Source organism: Lissotriton helveticus, chromosome 10, assembly GCF_964261635.1.
Source record: "Lissotriton helveticus chromosome 10, aLisHel1.1, whole genome shotgun sequence".
NCBI classification, from domain to species: domain Eukaryota; kingdom Metazoa; phylum Chordata; class Amphibia; order Caudata; family Salamandridae; genus Lissotriton; species Lissotriton helveticus.
The window spans coordinates 20546552-20568109 of NC_136071.1; the positions used below are offsets into that span (position 1 = coordinate 20546552).

Genomic DNA, 21558 nt, shown 5'->3' on the forward strand with positions numbered 1-21558 from the left:
AGGGCCGGTGTGAGAGGTGCCAGGGTAAAATGGAGGCCAACCAAAGGGCCGGTGTGAGAGGTGCCAGGGTACAATGGAGGCCAACCAAAGGGCCGGTGTGAGAGGTGCCAGGGTAAAATGGAGGCCAACCAAAGGAGAGGGTGAGAGGTGCCAGGGTAAAATGGAGGCCAACCAAAGGGCCGGTGTGAGAGGTGCCAGGGTAAAATGGAAGCCAACCTTAGGGCCGGTGTGAGAGGTGCCAGGGTAAAATGGAGGCCAACCAAAGGGCAGTGTGAGAGATGCCAGGGTAAAATGGAGGCCAACCAAAGGGCAGTGTGAGAGGTGCCAGGGTAAAATGGAGGCCAACTAAAGGGCCAGTGTGAGAGGTGCCAGGGTAAAATGGAAGCCAACCTTAGGGCCGGTGTGAGAGATGCCAGGGTAAAATGGAGGCCAACCAAAGGGCAGTGTGAGAGATGCCAGGGTAAAATGGAGGCCAACCAAAGGGCAGTGTGAGAGGTGCCAGGGTAAAATGGAGGCCAACCAAAGGGCAGTGTGAGAGGTGCCAGGGTAAAATGGAGGCCAACCAAAGGGCAGTGTGAGAGGTGCCAGGGTAAAATGGAGGCCAACCAAAGGACAGGGTGAGAGGTGCCAGGGTAAAATGGAGGCCAACCAAAGGACAGGGTGAGAGGTGCCAGGGTAAAATGGAAGCCAACCTTAGGGCCGGTGTGAGAGGTGCCAGGGTAAAATGGAGGCCAACCTTAGGGCCGGTGTGAGAGGTGCCAGGGTAAAATGGAGGCCAACCAAAGGGCAGTGTGAGAGATGCCAGGGTAAAATGGAGGCCAACCAAAGGGCCAGTGTGAGAGGTGCCAGGGTAAAATGGAAGCCAGCCAAAGGGACAGGGTGAGAGGTGCCAGGGTAAAATGGAGGCCAACCAAAGGGCAGTGTGAGAGGTGCCAGGGTAAAATGGAGGCCAACCAAAGGGCAGTGTGAGAGGTGCCAGGGTAAAATGGAGGCCAACCAAAGGGCAGTGTGAGAGGTGCCAGGGTAAAATGGAGGCCAACCAAAGGGCCGGTGTGAGAGGTGCCAGGATAAAATGGAAGCCAACCAAAGGACAGGGTGAGAGGTGCCAGGGTAAAATGGAGGCCAACCAAAGGACAGGGTGAGAGGTGCCAGGGTAAAATGGAGGCCAACCAAAGGGCCGGTGTGAGAGGTGCCAGGGTAAAATGGAAGCCAACCTTAGGGCCGGTGTGAGAGGTGCCAGGGTAAAATGGAGGCCAACCAAAGGGCAGTGTGAGAGATGCCAGGGTAAAATGGAGGCCAACCAAAGGGCAGTGTGAGAGGTGCCAGGGTAAAATGGAGGCCAACCAAAGGGCCGGTGTGAGAGGTGCCAGGGTAAAATGGAGGCCAACCAAAGGGCAGTGTGAGAGGTGCCAGGGTAAAATGGAGGCCAACCAAAGGGCAGTGTGAGAGGTGCCAGGGTAAAATGGAGGCCAACCAAAGGGCAGTGTGAGAGGTGCCAGGGTAAAATGGAGGCCAACCAAAGGGCCGATGTGAGAGGTGCCAGGGTAAAATGGAAGCCAACCAAAGGACAGGGTGAGAGGTGCCAGGGTAAAATGGAGGCCAACCAAAGGACAGGGTGAGAGGTGCCAGGGTAAAATGGAGGCCAACCAAAGGGCCGGTGTGAGAGGTGCCAGGGTAAAATGGAAGCCAACCTTAGGGCCGGTGTGAGAGGTGCCAGGGTAAAATGGAGGCCAACCAAAGGGCAGTGTGAGAGATGCCAGGGTAAAATGGAGGCCAACCAAAGGGCAGTGTGAGAGGTGCCAGGGTAAAATGGAGGCCAACTAAAGGGCCAGTGTGAGAGGTGCCAGGGTAAAATGGAAGCCAACCAAAGGGCAGTGTGAGAGATGCCAGGGTAAAATGGAGGCCAACCAAAGGGCAGTGTGAGAGGTGCCAGGGTAAAATGGAGGCCAACCAAAGGGCAGTGTGAGAGGTGCCAGGGTAAAATGGAGGCCAACCAAAGGACAGGGTGAGAGGTGCCAGGGTAAAATGGAGGCCAACCAAAGGACAGGGTGAGAGGTGCCAGGGTAAAATGGAAGCCAACCTTAGGGCCGGTGTGAGAGGTGCCAGGGTAAAATGGAGGCCAACCTTAGGGCCGGTGTGAGAGGTGCCAGGGTAAAATGGAGGCCAACCAAAGGGCAGTGTGAGAGATGCCAGGGTAAAATGGAGGCCAACCAAAGGGCCAGTGTGAGAGGTGCCAGGGTAAAATGGAAGCCAGCCAAAGGGACAGGGTGAGAGGTGCCAGGGTAAAATGGAGGCCAACCAAAGGGCAGTGTGAGAGGTGCCAGGGTAAAATGGAGGCCAACCAAAGGGCAGTGTGAGAGGTGCCAGGGTAAAATGGAGGCCAACCAAAGGGCCAGTGAGAGAGGTGCCAGGGTAAAATGGAGGCCAACCAAAGGGCCAGTGTGAGAGGTGCCAGGGTAAAATGGAGGCCAACCAAAGGGCCGGTGTGAGAGGTGCCAGGGTACAATGGAGGCTAACTAAAGGGCCAGTGTGAGAGGTGCCAGGGTAAAATGGAGGCCAACCAAAGGGCAGTGTGAGAGGTGCCAGGGTAAAATGGAGGCCAACCAAAGGGCAGTGTGAGAGGTGCCAGGGTAAAATGGAGGCCAACCAAAGGGCCAGTGTGAGAGGTGCCAGGGTAAAATGGAGGCCAACCAAAGGGCCAAGTAGGAAAGATGACTAGTTTTAATAGGTGTCAACTTAAGGACCAGTGGGAGAGGTGCCAATGTGTTATGGAAGGCAGCCTAAAGTCTAGGTGCAGCAGGATGACGCAGGGGTGTGATGGTCTGCCAATGCAAGAACCCACAGGAGTAAGAAACGTGACAGGGTATGATGAAAGACAATCCAAAGACCAGAAGCAACAGGAGAGCTTCAAGGGCCAGCGAGAGGGCTGCCGGGGTATGATGGACACAGACTGAGGGGCCAGCGAGAGGGCTGCCGGGCTATGATGAACACTGACTGAAGGGCCAGCGAGAGGGCTGCCGGGGTATGATGGACGCTGACCGAAGGGCCAGCGAGAGGGCTGCCGGGGTATGATGGACGCTGACCGAAGGGCCAGCGAGAGGGCTGCCAGGGTATGATGGACGCAGACTGAGGGGCCAGCGAGAGGGCTGCCAGGGTATGATGGACACAGACTGAGGGGCCAGCGAGAGGGCTGCCGGGGTATGATGGACGCAGACTGAGGGGCCAGCGAGAGGGCTGCCAGGGTACGATGGACGCAGACTGAGGGGGCAGCGAGAGGGCTGCCGGGGTATGATGGACGCAGACTGAGGGGGCAGCGAGAGGGCTGCCAGGGTATGATGGACGCAGACTGAAGGGCCAGCGAGAGGGCTGCCGGGGTATGATGGACGCTGACCGAAGGGCCAGCGAGAGGGCTGCCGGGGTATGATGGACGCTGACTGAGGGGCCAGCGAGAGGGCTGCCGGGGTATGATGGACGCAGACTGAGGGGCCAGCGAGAGGGCTGCCAGGGTACGATGGACGCAGACTGAGGGGGCCAGCGAGAGGGCTGCCGGGGTATGATGGACGCAGACTGAGGGGCCAGCGAGAGGGCTGCCGGGGTATGATGGACGCAGACTGAGGGGGCAGCGAGAGGGCTGCCGGGGTATGATGGACGTAGACTGAGGGGCCAGCGAGAGGGCTGCCGGGGTATGATGGACGCAGACTGAAGGGCCAGCGGGAGGGCTGCTGGGGTATGATGGACGCAGACTGAAGGGCCAGCGAGAGGGCTGCCGGGGTATGATGGACACAGACTGAGGGGCCAGCGAGAGGGCTGCCAGGGTATGATGGACGCAGACCGAAGGGCCAGCGAGAGGGCTGCCGGGGTATGATGGATGCTGACTGAGGGGGCAGCGAGAGGGCTGCCGGGCTATGATGGACGCAGACTGAGGGGGCAGCGAGAGGGCTGCCGGGGTATGATGGACGCAGACTGAGGGGGCAGCGAGAGGGCTGCCAGGGTATGATGGACGCAGACCGAAGGGCCAGCGAGAGGGCTGCCGGGGTATGATGGATGCTGACTGAGGGGGCAGCGAGAGGGCTGCCGGGGTATGATGGACACAGACTGAGGGGCCAGCGAGAGGGCTGCCGGGGTATGATGGACACAGACTGAGGGGGCAGCGAGAGGGCTGCTGGGGTATGATGGACGCAGACTGAGGGGCCAGCGAGAGGGCTGCCAGGGTATGATGGACGCTGACTGAGGGGCCAGCGAGAGGGCTGCCAGGGTATGATGGACGCAGACTGAGGGGCCAGCGAGAGGGCTGCCGGGGTATGATGGACGCAGACTGAGGGGCCAGCGAGAGGGCTGCCGGGGTATGATGGACGCTGACCGAAGGGCCAGCGAGAGGGCTGCCAGGGTATGATGGACACAGACTGAGGGGCCAGCGAGAGGGCTGCCGGGGTATGATGGACGCTGACCGAAGGGCCAGCGAGAGGGCTGCCAGGGTATGATGGACACAGACTGAAGGGCCAGCGAGAGGGCTGCTGGGGTATGATGGACGCAGACTGAGGGGCCAGCGAGAGGGCTGCCAGGGTATGATGGACGCTGACTGAGGGGCCAGCGAGAGGGCTGCCAGGGTATGATGGACGCAGACTGAGGGGCCAGCGAGAGGGCTGCCAGGGTATGATGGACGCAGACTGAGGGGGCAGCGAGAGGGCTGCCGGGGTATGATGGACGCAGACTGAGGGGGCAGCGAGAGGGCTGCCAGGGTATGATGGACGCAGACTGAGGGGCAGCGAGAGGGCTGCCGGGGTATGATGGACGCAGACTGAGGGGCAGCGAGAGGGCTGCCGGGGTATGATGGACGCTGACTGAAGGGCCAGCGAGAGGGCTGCCAGGGTATGATGGACGCAGACTGAGGGGCCAGCGAGAGGGCTGCCGGGGTATGATGGACGCAGACTGAGGGGGCAGCGAGAGGGCTGCCGGGGTATGATGGACGCAGACTGAGGGGGCAGCGAGAGGGCTGCCAGGGTATGATGGACGCAGACTGAGGGGCCAGCGAGAGGGCTGCCGGGGTATGATGGACGCAGACTGAGGGGCCAGCGAGAGGGCTGCCAGGGTATGATGGACGCTGACTGAGGGGCCAGCGAGAGGGCTGCCAGGGTATGATGGACGCAGACTGAGGGGGCAGCGAGAGGGCTGTCGGGGTATGATGGACGCTGACCGAAGGGCCAGCGAGAGGGCTGCCGGGGTATGATGGACGCTGACCGAAGGGCCAGCGAGAGGGCTGCCAGGGTATGATGAACACTGACTGAAGCGCCAGCGAGAGGGCTGCCAGGGTATGATGGACGCAGACTGAGGGGGCAGCGAGAGGGCTGCCGGGGTATGATGGACGCAGACTGAGGGGGCAGCGAGAGGGCTGCCGGGGTATGATGGACGCAGACTGAGGGGCCAGCGAGAGGGCTGCCGGGGTATGATGGACGCAGACTGAGGGGGCAGCGAGAGGGCTGCCGGGGTATGATGGACGCAGACTGAGGGGCCAGCGAGAGGGCTGCCAGGGTATGATGGACGCAGACTGAGGGGGCAGCGAGAGGGCTGCCAGGGTATGATGGACGCTGACCGAAGGGCCAGCGAGAGGGCTGCCGGGGTATGATGGACGCTGACCGAAGGGCCAGCGAGAGGGCTGCCGGGGTATGATGGACGCAGACTGAGGGGGCAGCGAGAGGGCTGCCGGGGTATGATGGACGCTGACTGAAGGGCCAGCGAGAGGGCTGCCAGGGTATGATGGACGCAGACTGAGGGGGCAGCGAGAGGGCTGCCGGGGTATGATGGACGCTGACCGAAGGGCCAGCGAGAGGGCTGCCGGGGTATGATGGACACAGACTGAGGGGCCAGCGAGAGGGCTGCCGGGGTATGATGGACGCAGACTGAGGGGGCAGCGAGAGGGCTGCCAGGGTATGATGGACGCAGACTGAGGGGCAGCGAGAGGGCTGCCGGGGTATGATGGACGCAGACTGAGGGGGCAGCGAGAGGGCTGCCAGGGTATGATGGACGCAGACTGAGGGGCAGCGAGAGGGCTGCCGGGGTATGATGGACGCTGACTGAAGGGCCAGCGAGAGGGCTGCCAGGGTATGATGGACGCAGACTGAGGGGCCAGCGAGAGGGCTGCCGGGGTATGATGGACGCTGACCGAAGGGCCAGCGAGAGGGCTGCCGGGGTATGATGGACGCTGACTGAGGGGCCAGCGAGAGGGCTGCCGGGGTATGATGGACACAGACTGAGGGGCCAGCGAGAGGGCTGCCAGGGTATGATGGACGCAGACTGAGGGGGCAGCGAGAGGGCTGCCAGGGTATGATGGACGCTGACCGTAGGGCCAGCGAGAGGGCTGCCGGGGTATGATGGACGCAGACTGAGGGGCAGCGAGAGGGCTGCCGGGGTATGATGGACGCTGACTGAAGGGCCAGCGAGAGGGCTGCCAGGGTATGATGGACGCAGACTGAGGGGGCAGCGAGAGGGCTGCCGGGGTATGATGGACGCTGACCGTAGGGCCAGCGAGAGGGCTGCCGGGGTATGATGGACGCAGACTGAGGGGCCAGCGAGAGGGCTGCCGGGGTATGATGGATGCTGACTGAGGGGGCAGCGAGAGGGCTGCCGGGCTATGATGGACACAGACTGAGGGGGCAGCGAGAGGGCTGCCGGGGTATGATGGACGCAGACTTAGGGGCCAGCGAGAGGGCTGCCGGGGTATGATGGACGCTGACCGAAGGGCCAGCGAGAGGGCTGCCGGGGTATGATGGACGCTGACCGAAGGGCCAGCGAGAGGGCTGCCGGGGTATGATGGACACAGACTGAGGGGCCAGCGAGAGGGCTGCCGGGGTATGATGGACGCTGACCGAAGGGCCAGCGAGAGGGCTGCCGGGGTATGATGGACACAGACTGAGGGGGCAGCGAGAGGGCTGCCGGGGTATGATGGACACAGACTGAGGGGGCAGCGAGAGGGCTGCCAGGGTATGATGGACGCAGACTGAGGGGCCAGCGAGAGGGCTGCCGGGGTATGATGGACACAGACTGAGGGGCCAGCGAGAGGGCTGCCGGGGTATGATGGACACAGACTGAGGGGCCAGCGAGAGGGCTGCCGGGGTATGATGGACACAGACTGAGGGGCCAGCGAGAGGGCTGCCAGGGTATGATGGACGCAGACCGAAGGGCCAGCGAGAGGGCTGCCGGGGTATGATGGATGCTGACTGAGGGGGCAGCGAGAGGGCTGCCGGGGTATGATGGACGCAGACTGAGGGGGCAGCGAGAGGGCTGCCGGGGTATGATGGACGCAGACTGAGGGGCCAGCGAGAGGGCTGCCGGGGTATGATGGACGCTGACCGAAGGGCCAGCGGGAGGGCTGCCAGGGTATGATGGACGCTGACCGAAGGGCCAGCGAGAGGGCTGCCGGGGTATGATGGATGCTGACTGAGGGGGCAGCGAGAGGGCTGCCGGGGTATGATGGACGCAGACTGAGGGGGCAGCGAGAGGGCTGCCGGGGTATGATGGACGCAGACTGAGGGGCCAGCGAGAGGGCTGCCGGGGTATGATGGACGCTGACCGAAGGGCCAGCGGGAGGGCTGCCAGGGTATGATGGACGCAGACTGAGGGGCCAGCGAGAGGGCTGCTGGGGTATGATGGACGCAGACTGAAGGGCCAGCGAGAGGGCTGCCGGGGTATGATGGACGCAGACTGAGGGGCAGCGAGAGGGCTGCCGGGGTATGATGGACACAGACTGAGGGGCCAGCGAGAGGGCTGCCGGGGTATGATGGACACAGACTGAGGGGGCAGCGAGAGGGCTGCCAGGGTATGATGGACGCAGACTGAGGGGCCAGCGAGAGGGCTGCCGGGGTATGATGGACACAGACTGAGGGGGCAGCGAGAGGGCTGCCGGGGTATGATGGACACAGACTGAGGGGCCAGCGAGAGGGCTGCCGGGGTATGATGGACACAGACTGAGGGGGCAGCGAGAGGGCTGCCGGGGTATGATGGACACAGACTGAGGGGGCAGCGAGAGGGCTGCCGGGGTATGATGGACGCAGACTGAGGGGGCAGCGAGAGGGCTGCCGGGGTATGATGGACGCAGACTGAGGGGCCAGCGAGAGGGCTGCCAGGGTATGATGGACGCAGACTGAGGGGGCAGCGAGAGGGCTGCCGGGGTATGATGGACGCAGACTGAGGGGCCAGCGAGAGGGCTGCCAGGGTATGATGGACGCAGACTGAGGGGCCAGCGAGAGGGCTGCCAGGGTATGATGGACGCAGACTGAAGTGCCAGCGAGAGGGCTGCTGGGGTATGATGGACGCAGACTGAGGGGCCAGCGAGAGGGCTGCCGGGGTATGATGGACGCAGACTGAGGGGGCAGCGAGAGGGCTGCCGGGGTATGATGGACGCAGACTGAGGGGGCAGCGAGAGGGCTCCCGGGGTATGATGGACGCAGACTGAGGGGCCAGCGAGAGGGCTGCCGGGGTATGATGGACGCAGACTGAGGGGGCAGCGAGAGGGCTGCCGGGGTATGATGGACGCTGACCGTAGGGCCAGCGAGAGGGCTGCCGGGGTATGATGGACGCAGACTGAGGGGCCAGCGAGAGGGCTGCCAGGGTATGATGGACGCAGACTGAGGGGGCAGCGAGAGGGCTGCTGGGGTATGATGGACGCAGACTGAGGGGGCAGCGAGAGGGCTGCCGGGGTATGATGGATGTGTGCTCTGGGACTAGCAGCAGCAGGAGAGGTGCTAAGAAATGATGCAAGGCAACCCAAAGATCAGTGGGTGAGGTGCTATGGTGGCGCTATAGAAATCTGTCCAATCAGCTGTTATCAGTGGCATCAGGAGCGGTCCAAGGGTATGATGGAAGTCAACTCAAGTTCCAGCAGTAACTTGACAAGGGCAGTGGGAAACACATTTAAGGGCCAGAAAGAGAAAGGGTGTTTTCATTAGAAGGATGGGGACCAAAACAAGAGCCCAAGATGGCAAGAGAGGTGCCATGAAAAGTTTGACACCAACCCAAAAGCTCATGGTGGCAGGGGATGTGCCTTGGGAAGATGGACACTTACCCAGGTGCCAATGATGTCATGGAAGGTGCCATGAGAGGATGGACACCAACCCAATAGTCAATGGTGGCGGGAGAGGTACCATGAGAAGAGGGGCACCAACCCAAGATCTGAAAATAGCAGGGGAGGAGCCATGAGAAGATGGACACTTACCCAGGTGCCAATGGTGGCATGGAAGGTGCCATGAGAGGATGGACACCAACCAAAGTGCCCATGGGAGCAGGGAGAGGTGCCATCAGAGGAAGGACACCAGCACAAGAGGCCACAGGGGCAGGAGAGCAGGAGAGGCACCATCAGAAGATAGACACGAACCTAGGAGCCCATGGTGGCAGGTGAGGTGCCATGAGATGATGGACACCAACCTGTGATCCTATGGTGGCAAGAGACATGCCAACGGGAAGATGGCACCAACCCTGGAGCCCATGGTGGCAGTTGAGGTGCCATGAGAAGATGGCACCAATCCAAGAGCCCATGGCGGCAGTTTTATATGAAGCTAACCTAGGGCACTGCAGCAGCTGGAGTGATATTATCCAAGGTGATCTGCATCTGAAGGCCTCTTTGTGGTGGAAGGGGTGGAGGAAGATGGTGGCTCACTCAAGGGTCAGTGAGGGAGGGGGCACTGCTCTGCAGACCACAGATGAAAAAGAGGGAGGAGAAAGGAAGACCTGCCACCCCTTCATCAAACCCTTAGCAGCACCCACTCATGAGCTGGACTGGTGACACGTGCCTGGAGGCCGCCAAGAGGTTTGAAACCCTTCACACCAACTCAGGGTACACCCCGTACCCCCTACAACCGGAAGTTGCTCTCTACAATTACACCCTGCGCCCTCATGGTGGGAACTCCATGGCAGAAAGAGGGGGAGAGTGCTCAATAGTGCAGTAGGGGCACTGCCACCAGGGTACAGGCTGTGAACCCCCCCCCCACAGCCTCAATATGGGCCAGATGTAGGAAGGCTATTACCGGACGAAATTAACGAATTTTGGCCGTTACCGACCGGTAATGGGCTTTTCTGATGTAGGGGCCGAAATTAAGGATTCGGTAATTTACCGAATCGGTAATTTAAGGAATCGGTAAATTACCAATTTCTTAAATACAGATTTGGTAAATTACCGAATTCCTAATGTAGGAAGCACTTAAATGAGTGCTTATCCCATGTTATCTCATCATGTACGTTCCAGCTTCGCAAAATCCGCAAAGTTAGTCATGTACTCCCACCAGCCGCTCTGATTCAGGTCATCATCTCCCTGGTGCTATCCCGCCTGGACTTCTCCAACTCCTTGTATCACCGACTCCCAAAATCACTACTACACCGCCTCCAGGTCGTGCAGAACCAAGCAGCTCGTCTCATCTACAAAACCCCCAAATGGCAGTCGGCTAAACCCCTACTGCACAAGCTGCACTGGCGGCCTATAGAACAGAGGGCGGCCTTCAATCTAGGCTGCCTCACGTTCAAAACCCTCCACTGTACCAGCCCCGCTTTCCTGACCTCACTCATCAACCCACACCGCCCTACTCGCAACCTCCGCTCAGCTCACCTCAACCTGCTTGCTGTTCCCAAAACCAAAACCAACAAATTCGGTGGCTATCGGTTCGCCCTCCTGGCCCCTAAATTCTGGAATCCTCTGCCCCTGACCATCAAATCCAGTAGCTCCCTCCTTCATTTCAGGAAGCTGCTCAAAACCTTCCTTTTTCCCCCACCTTGCTAAACCCCGCTTCATCCGTCCTCAGCCTCACCTCTGTCCTACAGCGCCAGGAAACCCACGGTGTCAGCGCGCTTTACAAATCCCATTTAACATAACATAACATAACATGTTAGGATTCGCTATTTACCACCAACTACAAGTTGGTGGTAAATAATGGAAAAAAAACAAAAAGCTATTTTATGCAAATTGTTTCAGTGCCATGTTGCAGACATACATGCCCTTAGGCCATGTATGTCTGCAACATGTGCACCCATACACAATTAAGGGGTGCAACAGGGTGTCAAAGTGACACCCTGCCACCCTTCAATGTTTTCCCCATTTTACCGAATCGGTATTTACCGATTTGGTAATTGCCATTCATTCCTATGGGCCTCCCGGCCCATAGGAATGAATGGCAATTACCGAATCGGTAAATACCGAATCTTAACAATTCGGTAATTTTTACAGATTAATTTGCTACATAGCATTTACCGATTCGAAAATACCGAATCGGTAAAATTCAGTATTTTCGAATCGGTACATACTATTTACCTACATCTGGCCCTATGTCTTTTGTTGATCACCTAACTAGTGCTTAGAAGACCCATGTGCATGCAGTGTGGCACATGCCGTTCTCCTAATGGCACTCGGAAGAGAACCCCTTCGTAGAAGCACCCCCAGCAAGAAGTGCCCTCGTGACTGGCCTGGCCATCCTCTGATCACAGCAGAAGGAACTTGTTGGTTGTGGCGTGGAGGCGAACGTTCCCTGGCGAACGTGCCCTTTGTTACATGTTTATTGCCATTTAGTCACATGTCCTTTGTTACACGTATACTGGCATTTTGTCACATGTCCTTTGTTACATGTTTACTGGCATTTTGTCACATGTCCTTTGTTACATGTTTACTGGCATTTTGTCACATGTCCTTTGTTACATGTTTACTGGCATTTTGTCACATGTCCTTTGTTACATGTTTACTGGCATTTTGTCACATGACCTTTGTTACATGTTTACTGGCATTTTGTCACATGTCCTTTGTTACATGTTTACTGGCATTTTGTCACATGTCCTTTGTTACATGTATACTGGCATTTTGTCACATGAACTTTGTTACATGTTTACTGGCATTTTGTCACATGTCCTTTATTTCATGTTTAACTGGCATTTTGCCACCCGACCTTAGGGCTTGCAATGTAGAGCAGTGGTGTCTATTTTCAGTGCATGTAAAGCCGCAGTTCCATGTGCACAACTGTGTCTGAGTAAAGAGTGCACGAGATTCAATTGCGAAGTTCTGTGTCTTTTAAATTAGAGAAATGACGTATAAGTGTTTCCTAGAAGCGTTCTGCCTCGTGCTGACTCAACGAATGACATCTTTGCTTTATTTTCCGTCTCTGGGCCTATCTGCTTTGAAATTAACCTTTCGCCAAATGTGCACAAAGCACGGAAATCTGCTCACAAGAAGGGCGGCCTTGTTCTGCAGCCTTTCAACATAAAGGATGATAAAAGGAGTACCGCTGAGTTGGGTAACGCTAAGCGCTCCTGGTCTGCACTAAGAAACCCAGTGGTGACTATGTAAACAGCCCCTGAGTAACCCTGGGCGGAGTTCATGCAGTTCTGCTAGCGGAACTCCACAAAGTGGGGAAAAAAACTCTGCCGCGCTACGCGTAGCTCCGCAAGCGGCATAGTGTGATAGAAAAATGCAGTTCGGTGTGATTTGCGGTGCCAGATGCTTGTCCTCACTGTGCAATCATCGCGAACGATACCATGCACAGCCCAAGCGGGTGCTGCTTTCCTTTCTGCCGCTCGAGTAGATTTTTACTCGAGGTGCAGCTTTCTCAACACGAATGGACAGTTTCTCAACGCGTGCGGCACGAGCAAATGCGAACACTCCCAATGAGAAATCTGAGCTCCCTGCATTGAGAGATCTCGCCGGGAGGTTGGTTTTCCATGCTCGCGCTCGTCAACTTGATGTTGACGATCGCGAACAAGAAAAAATCTCGCTGGGTGGTGGATTTTCCTCGCTCACGCTCGCCAACATGACGTTGACGAATGCGAGCGAGGAAAAAATCTCCGCTCCACAATGCGAGGCAGAGTTTTTTGGAACTCTGCGATCTCCGCGTAAAACTCCGCCAACTCCACGAGCGGAGCAGATTTCACTCCCAGGGTTACACATGAGGACAAGGCCATACTTCTGCCACAATCCCGTACTGAAAAGAGAACATTAAGACTTGTTTGTGTGAAAGAAAGCCACACGAGTTAAAAATAACATTCAAGACGCTATTCACAGCACGTTTAGTTTTATCTGACACAGTCTGCTCCGGTCTCTTGGAAGTGATGCAGGGAGCCCTGTTTGCGTCCCGGGGGCTGCGGAAAGCACTGATTTCTACGCCTAAAAGACCCCCAGAACTTTGCTGTAACATGTTTGTATGGGGTGAATCACTAGTTGACACTTCTGAAAGTGACATCAGGACTGAAACAAACCAAAGCAAATTGTTTGGGCCTGGTGTAAAGGGTCCTTTTTGAAGAACAACGCGTTGCAAGCATGATTTGCCTTCAAAAGTGAAGATGCACTTATAACTGTTTAATGGGAGCAAAGTAAGGAACAAAAAAGCCCAGACCTGTCCCTAACACGTGGGTGGGTTTTGTTGCATGGATCTGTTTCTATACATGACACTGCTCACAGGGAGGTGTTTCCACCCCTTTATATGTACTTACACATGCGGGCTTCACACTTCCTGATGAGAGCAAAGCCTGGCAGCACCTTCCACGGTGCACAGAGTTAGGGCCTGGAAGGGAGTCTCACCCCCTATAATGTCTGAAGGAATGAATGAACTGTTTACATTCACAGCTTCAGCGGTGTCAAGAGCTGCATCGGAGAAGGAGAAGTGTGGCTCAATGGTTAGAGCGGCAGACCCTGATGCAGAGGTCATGCCCGGGACCAGGGTTCAATTCCCGCCTCGGCGGGTCTTGGGCTCAATTTCCCCGGACCTGATAATTCTCGCCTCGGTGCCTATTCTAATCATAGGTCCCACTCTGCGACTCTGGGCAATATCTTGCTTAATCTCCACAACGGCCCCCACAACGCGAAGGATGCCTGGCCTCCACCTTGGGGGTGCCCAGGAGTGGACACCTCACAGGGAAAGCCAGGAGGGGTTCCACAGCGGTATTCGTACAAGCGCCTTGAGACCCTTGCGGGTGAGTAGTGTGCTATACAAGTATCAATTTACATTTTTACATCGCATTCCGTGTGCAGTGCTCTTTGTATCTTGTGGTGCGTTGACCTGCAGCAGGCTTTGTTTCTACTGAAATGGCTAGATGGATTTTGCATCAAGTGAAGCGATTCCCTGATTATCCAGACAGACAAACGTCCCTTTTCACAGTGACGCTGCTCGGACCCCAGTACCCAAGAGCCCCAGACTCACGTGGGACCCCAGTACCCCAGAGCCCCAAACTCACATGGGACCCCAGTACCCGAGAGCCCAGACTCACATGGGACCCCCAGTATCCCAGAGCCCAGACTCACATGGGACCCCCAGTATCCCAGAGCCCCAGACTCACATGGGACTCCCAGTACCCCAGAGCCCCAGACTCACATGGGACCCCAGACCCAGACTCACATGGGACCCCAGTACCCCAGAGCCCAGACTCACATGGGACCCCAGTACCCCAGAGCCCAGACTCACATGGGACCCCAGTATCCCAGAGCCCAGACTCACATGGGACCCCCAGTACCCCAGAGCCCAGACTCACATGGGACCCCAGTACCCGAGAGCCCAGACTCACATGGGACCCCAGTATCCCAGAGCCCAGACTCACATGGGACCCCAGACCCAGACTCACATGGGACCCCAGTACCCGAGAGCCCAGACTCACGTGGGACCCCCAGTATCCCAGAGCCCCAAACTCACATGGGACCCCAGTATCCCAGAGCCCAGACTCACATGGGACCCCCAGTACCCCAGAGCCCCAGACTCACATGGGACCCCCAGTACCCCAGAGCCCAGACTCACATGGGACCCCAGTACCCGAGAGCCCAGACTCACATGGGACCCCCAGTATCCCAGAGCCCAGACTCACATGGGACCCCCAGTACCCCAGAGCCCAGACTCACATGGGACCCCAGTACCCCAGAGCCCAGACTCACATGGGACCCCAGTACCCCAGAGCCCAGACTCACATGGGACCCCAGTACCCCAGAGCCCAGACTCACATGGGACCCCCAGTACCCCAGAGCCCAGACTCACATGGGACCCCCAGTACCCCAGAGCCCAGACTCACATGGGACTCCCAGTACCCCAGAGCCCAGACTCACATGGGACCCCCAGTACCCCAGAGCCCAGACTCACATGGGACCCCCAGTACCCCAGAGCCCAGACTCACATGGGACCCCAGTACCCCAGAGCCCAGACTCACATGGGACCCCAGTACCCCAGAGCCCAGACTCACATGGGACCCCCAGTACCCGAGAGCCCAGACTCACATGGGACCCCCAGTATCCCAGAGCCCAGACTCACATGGGACCCCCAGTATCCCAGAGCCCAGACTCACATGGGACCCCCAGTACCCCAGAGCCCAGACTCACATGGGACCCCAGTACCCCAGAGCCCAGACTCACATGGGACCCCAGTACCCCAGAGCCCAGACTCACATGGGACCCCAGTACCCCAGAGCCCAGACTCACATGGGACCCCCAGTACCCCAGAGCCCAGACTCACATGGGACCCCCAGTACCCCAGAGCCCAGACTCACATGGGACTCCCAGTACCCCAGAGCCCAGACTCACATGGGACCCCCAGTACCCCAGAGCCCAGACTCACATGGGACCCCCAGTACCCCAGAGCCCAGACTCACATGGGACCCCAGTACCCCAGAGCCCAGACTCACATGGGACCCCAGTACCCCAGAGCCCAGACTCACATGGGACCCCCAGTACCCGAGAGCCCAGACTCACATGGGACCCCCAGTATCCCAGAGCCCAGACTCACATGGGACCCCCAGTATCCCAGAGCCCCAGACTCACATGGGACCCCCAGTACCCCAGAGCCCAGACTCACATGGGACCCCCAGTACCCCAGAGCCCAGACTCACATGGGACCCCCAGTACCCCAGAGCCCAGACTCACATGGGACCCCAGTACCACAGAGCCCAGACTCACATGGGACCCCAGTACCCGAGAGCCCAGACTCACATGGGACCCCAGTATCCCAGAGCCCAGACTCACATGGGACCCCAGACCCAGACTCACATGGGACCCCCAGTATCCCAGAGCCCAGACTCACATGGGACCCCCAGTACCCCAGAGCCCAGACTCACATGGGACCCCGAGTACCCCAGAGCCCAGACTCACATGGGACCCCAGTACCCGAGAGCCCAGACTCACATGGGACCCCAGTACCCGAGAGCCCCAGACTCACATGGGACCCCCAGTACCCCAGAGCCCAGACTCACATGGGACCCCCAGTACCCCAGAGCTCAGACTCACATGGGACCCCCAGTACCCCAGAGCCCCAGACTCACATGGGACCCCAGTACCCGAGAGCCCAGACTCACATGGGACCCCAGTACCCGAGAGCCCCAGACTCACATGGGACCCCCAGTATCCCAGAGCCCAGACTCACATGGGACCCCCAGTACCCCAGAGCCCAGACTCACATGGGACCCCAGTACCCCAGAGCCCAGACTCACATGGGACCCCAGTACCCCAGAGCCCAGACTCACATGGGACCCCAGTACCCCAGAGCCCAGACTCACATGGGACCCCCAGTACCCCAGAGCCCAGACTCACATGGGACCCCCAGTACCCCAGAGCCCAGACTCACATGGGACTCCCAGTACCCCAGAGCCCAGACTCACATGGGACCCCCAGTACCCCAGAGCCCAGACTCACATGGGACCCCCAGTACCCCAGAGCCCAGACTCACATGGGACCCCAGTACCCCAGAGCCCAGACTCACATGGGACCCCAGTACCCCAGAGCCCAGACTCACATGGGACCCCCAGTACCCGAGAGCCCAGACTCACATGGGACCCCCAGTATCCCAGAGCCCAGACTCACATGGGACCCCCAGTATCCCAGAGCCCAGACTCACATGGGACCCCCAGTACCCCAGAGCCCAGACTCACATGGGACCCCAGTACCCCAGAGCCCAGACTCACATGGGACCCCAGTACCCCAGAGCCCAGACTCACATGGGACCCCAGTACCCCAGAGCCCAGACTCACATGGGACCCCCAGTACCCCAGAGCCCAGACTCACATGGGACCCCCAGTACCCCAGAGCCCAGACTCACATGGGACTCCCAGTACCCCAGAGCCCAGACTCACATGGGACCCCCAGTACCCCAGAGCCCAGACTCACATGGGACCCCCAGTACCCCAGAGCCCAGACTCACATGGGACCCCAGTACCCCAGAGCCCAGACTCACATGGGACCCCAGTACCCCAGAGCCCAGACTCACATGGGACCCCCAGTACCCGAGAGCCCAGACTCACATGGGACCCCCAGTATCCCAGAGCCCAGACTCACATGGGACCCCCAGTATCCCAGAGCCCCAGACTCACATGGGACCCCCAGTACCCCAGAGCCCAGACTCACATGGGACCCCCAGTACCCCAGAGCCCAGACTCACATGGGACCCCCAGTACCCCAGAGCCCAGACTCACATGGGACCCCAGTACCACAGAGCCCAGACTCACATGGGACCCCAGTACCCGAGAGCCCAGACTCACATGGGACCCCAGTATCCCAGAGCCCAGACTCACATGGGACCCCAGACCCAGACTCACATGGGACCCCCAGTATCCCAGAGCCCAGACTCACATGGGACCCCCAGTACCCCAGAGCCCAGACTCACATGGGACCCCGAGTACCCCAGAGCCCAGACTCACATGGGACCCCAGTACCCGAGAGCCCAGACTCACATGGGACCCCAGTACCCGAGAGCCCCAGACTCACATGGGACCCCCAGTACCCCAGAGCCCAGACTCACATGGGACCCCCAGTACCCCAGAGCTCAGACTCACATGGGACCCCCAGTACCCCAGAGCCCCAGACTCACATGGGACCCCAGTACCCCAGAGCCCCAGACTCACATGGGACCCCAGTACCCCAGAGCCCAGACTCACATGGGACTCCCAGTACCCCAGAGCCCCAGACTCACATGGGACCCCCAGTACCCGAGAGCCCCAGACTCACATGGGACCCCAGTATCCCAGAGCCCAGACTCACATGGGACTCCCAGTACCCCAGAGCCCCAGACTCACATGGGACCCCAGTATCCCAGAGCCCAGACTCACATGGGACCCCAGTACCCGAGAGCCCCAGACTCACATGGGACCCCCAGTACCCCAGAGCCCAGACTCACATGGGACCCCCAGTACCCCAGAGCTCAGACTCACATGGGACCCCCAGTACCCCAGAGCCCCAGACTCACATGGGACCCCAGTACCCCAGAGCCCCAGACTCACATGGGACCCCAGTACCCCAGAGCCCAGACTCACATGGGACTCCCAGTACCCCAGAGCCCCAGACTCACATGGGACCCCCAGTACCCCAGAGCCCAGACTCACATGGGACTCCCAGTACCCCAGAGCCCCAGACTCACATGGGACCCCCAGTACCCGAGAGCCCCAGACTCACATGGGACCCCAGTATCCCAGAGCCCAGACTCACATGGGACTCCCAGTACCCCAGAGCCCCAGACTCACATGGGACCCCAGTACCCCAGAGCTCAGACTCACATGGGACCCCCAGTACCCCAGAGCCCCAGACTCACATGGGACCCCCAGTATCCCAGAGCCCAGACTCACATGGGACCCCAGTATCCCAGAGCCCAGACTCACATGGGACCCCCAGTACCCCAGAGCCCCAGACTCACATGGGACCCCCAGTACCCCAGAGCCCAGACTCACATGGGACTCCCAGTACCCCAGAGCCCAGACTCACATGGGACTCCCAGTACCCCAGAGCCCCAGACTCACATGGGACCCCCAGTATCCCAGAGCCCAGACTCACATGGGACTCCCAGTACCCCAGAGCCCCAGACTCACATGGGACCCCCAGTACCCCAGAGCCCAGACTCACATGGGACCCCGAGTACCCCAGAGCCCAGACTCACATGGGACCCCCAGTACCCCAGAGCCCCAGACTCACATGGGACCCCAGTACCCCAGAGCCCAGACTCACATGGGACTCCCAGTACCCCAGAGCCCCAGACTCACATGGGACCCCCAGTATCCCAGAGCTCAGACTCACATGGGACCCCCAGTACCCCAGAGCCCCAGACTCACATGGGACCCCCAGTATCCCAGAGCTCAGACTCACATGGGACCCCCAGTACCCCAGAGCCCCAGACTCACATGGGACCCCCAGTATCCCAGAGCCCAGACTCACATGGGACCCCCAGTACCCCAGAGCCCAGACTCACATGGGACCCCCAGTACCCCAGAGCCCAGACTCACATGGGACCCCCAGTACCCCAGAGCCCAGACTCACATGGGACCCCAGTACCCCAGAGCCCAGACTCACATGGGACCCCAGTACCCCAGAGCCCAGACTCACATGGGACCCCAGTACCCCAGAGCCCAGACTCACATGGGACCCCCAGTACCCCAGAGCCCAGACTCACATGGGACCCCCAGTACCCCAGAGCCCAGACTCACATGGGACCCCAGTACCCCAGAGCCCAGACTCACATGGGGCCCCAGTACCCGAGAGCCCAGACTCACATGGGACCCCAGTACCCCAGAGCCCAGACTCACATGGGACCCCCAGTACCCCAGAGCCCAGACTCACATGGGACCCCAGAGCCCAGACTCACATGGGACCCCCAGTACCCCAGAGCCCAGACTCACATGGGACCCCCAGTACCCCAGAGCCCAGACTCACATGGGACCCCCAGTACCCCAGAGCCCAGACTCACATGGGACCCCAGTACCCGAGAGCCCAGACTCACATGGGACCCCAGTACCCCAGAGCCCAGACTCACATGGGGCCCCAGTACCCGAGAGCCCAGACTCACATGGGACCCCAGTACCCCAGACCCAGACTCACATGGGACCCCCAGTACCCCAGAGCCCAGACTCACATGGGACCCCAGTATCCCAGAGCCCAGACTCACATGGGACCCCCAGTACCCCAGAGCCCAGACTCACATGGGATCCCACTACCCCAGAGCCCCAGACTCACATGGGACCCCCAGTACCCCAGAGCCCAGACTCACATGGGATCCCACTACCCCAGAGCCCAGACTCACATGGGACCCCCAGTACCCCAGAGCCCAGACTCACATGGGATCCCCAGTACCCCAGAGCCCCAGACTCACATGGGATCCCACTACCCCAGAGCCCCAGACTCACATGGGGCCCCAGTACCCCAGAGCCCAGACTCACATGGGACCCCAGTACCCCAGAGCCCAGACTCACATGGGATCCCCAGTATCCCAGAGCCCAGACTCACATGGGACCCCCAGTATCCCAGAGCCCAGACTCACATGGGACCCCAGTACCCCAGAGCCCAGACTCACATGGGACCCCCAGTACCCCAGAGCCCAGACTCACATGGGACCCCAGACCCAGACTCACATGGGACCCCCAGTACCCCAGAGCCCAGACTCACATGGGGCCCCAGTACCCCAGAGCCCAGACTCACATGGGACCCCAGTACCCCAGAGCCCAGACTCACATGGGACCCCCAGTACCCCAGAGCCCAGACTCACATGGGACCCCAGACCCAGACTCACATGGGACCCCCAGTACCCCAGAGCCCAGACTCACATGGGACTCCCAGTACCCCAGAGCCCAGACTCACATGGGACCCCCAGTACCCCAGAGCCCAGACTCACATGGGACCCCAGTACCCCAGAGCCCAGACTCACATGGGACCCCCAGTACCCCAGAGCCCAGACTCACATGGTACCCCAGACCCAGACTCACATGGGACCCCAGTACCCCAGAGCCCAGACTCACATGGGACCCCCAGTATCCCAGAGCCCAGACTCACATGGGACCCCCAGTACCCCAGAGCCCAGACTCACATGGGACCCCAGTACACATGGGACCCCAGTACCCCAGAGCCCAGACTCACATGGGACCCCCAGTACCCCAGAGCCCAGACTCACATGGGACCCCAGTACCCCAGAGCCCAGACTCACATGGGACCCCCAGTACCCCAGAGCCCAGACTCACATGGGACCCCCAGTACCCCAGAGCCCAGACTCACATGGGACCCCAGTACCCCAGAGCCCAGACTCACATGGGACCCCCAGTACCCCAGAGCCCAGACTCACATGGGACCCCAGTACCCCAGAGCCCAGACTCACATGGGACCCCAGTACCCCAGAGTCCAGACTCACATGGGACCCCCAGTACCCCAGAGCCCAGACTCACATGGGACCCCCAGTACCCGAGAGCCCAGACTCACATGGGACCCCCAGTACCCCAGAGCCCAGACTCACATGGGACCCCAGTACCCCAGAGCCCAGACTCACATGGGACCCCAGACCCAGACTCACATGGGACCCCCAGTACCCCAGAGCCCAGACTCACATGGGACCCCAGACCCAGACTCACATGGGACCCCAGTACCCCAGAGCCCAGACTCACATGGGACCCCCAGTATCCCAGAGCCCAGACTCACATGGGACCCCCAGTACCCCAGAGCCCAGACTCACATGGGACCCCAGTACACATGGGACCCCAGTACCCCAGAGCCCAGACTCACATGGGACCCCCAGTATCCCAGAGCCCAGACTCACATGGGACCCCAGACCCAGACTCACATGGGACCCCCAGTACCCCAGAGCCCAGACTCACATGGGACCC

At 59.6% G+C, this 21558-nt stretch overlaps 1 protein-coding gene across 2 annotated transcripts in view; it reads right to left on the bottom strand.

The window, feature by feature from the left end:
- Positions 1-21558, bottom strand: part of L1CAM (L1 cell adhesion molecule) — a 699580-nt gene that overhangs the window by 129561 nt on the left and 548461 nt on the right. The window lies entirely within an intron of this gene.